The 865-nt window shown below is 59.5% G+C and overlaps 1 pseudogene; it reads left to right on the top strand.

The window, feature by feature from the left end:
• Window positions 1–865, top strand: LOC138385003 (dynein regulatory complex subunit 4 pseudogene; annotated as a pseudogene).

Genomic DNA, 865 nt, shown 5'->3' with positions numbered 1-865 from the left:
ATGGCACCCAAAAAGAAAGGGAAGAAAAGCAAAGCCAAAGGCACCCCGATTGTTGATGGGCTCGCTCCAGAGGACATGAGCAAGGAGCAGGTGGAGGAACATGTCAGCCGCATCCGGGAGGAGCTGGACCGTGAACGGGAGGAGCGCAAGTACTTCCAGCTGGAGCGGGACAAGATCATACCTTCTGGGAGATCACTCGGAGGCAGCTGGAGGAGAAGAAGGCCGAGCTGCGGAACAGAGGCCGGGAGATGGAGGAGGCTGAGGAGAGGCACCAGGTGGAGATCAAGGTATACAAGCAGAAGGTGAAGCACCTGCTGTATGAGTACCAGAACAACCTGGCAGAGATGAAGGCTGAGGGTACCGTGGTCACGAAGCCGGCACAGGAGCAGCGCAGCGCGCGGGAGGGCGTGCTGCGCAAGGACGTGCGGCGCTGAAGGTGGAGCTGAAGGGGCAGGGGCTGGCCAGCGAGGTGGCGGTGAAGAACCTGCGACTGAAGCACAGGGAGGAGATCACCAAGATGCGGAACGACTTTGAGAGGCAAGTGCGAGAAATCGAGGCCAAATGTGACAAGAAGATGAAGATGCTCAGGGACGAGCTCGACCTGTGGAGGAGGACCGAGATCCACGAGGTGGAGGAGAGGCAGGACGGCCAGATCAACACGCTGCTGCGGCGTCACGAGAACTTCACCGACATCAAGAACTACGACAACGACATCACCCTCAACAACCTGGCCCTCATCAACTCCCTCAAGGAGCAGACGGAGGACAGGCGGAAGAAGGAAGACAGCTGTGATTGGGCAGACACTGGGCCAGGACCCTGCGGGACTTGTGGGCACCCCAACTTAGCCACCCTGCCCAGGGGCTGA

The sequence above is a fragment of the Eulemur rufifrons genome, chromosome 6 (assembly GCF_041146395.1).
Source record: "Eulemur rufifrons isolate Redbay chromosome 6, OSU_ERuf_1, whole genome shotgun sequence".
In the NCBI taxonomy this organism is placed as follows: domain Eukaryota; kingdom Metazoa; phylum Chordata; class Mammalia; order Primates; family Lemuridae; genus Eulemur; species Eulemur rufifrons.
The sequence above is the reverse complement of the archived record's forward strand: the minus strand, read 5'-3'. Positions and strand labels throughout refer to the sequence as shown.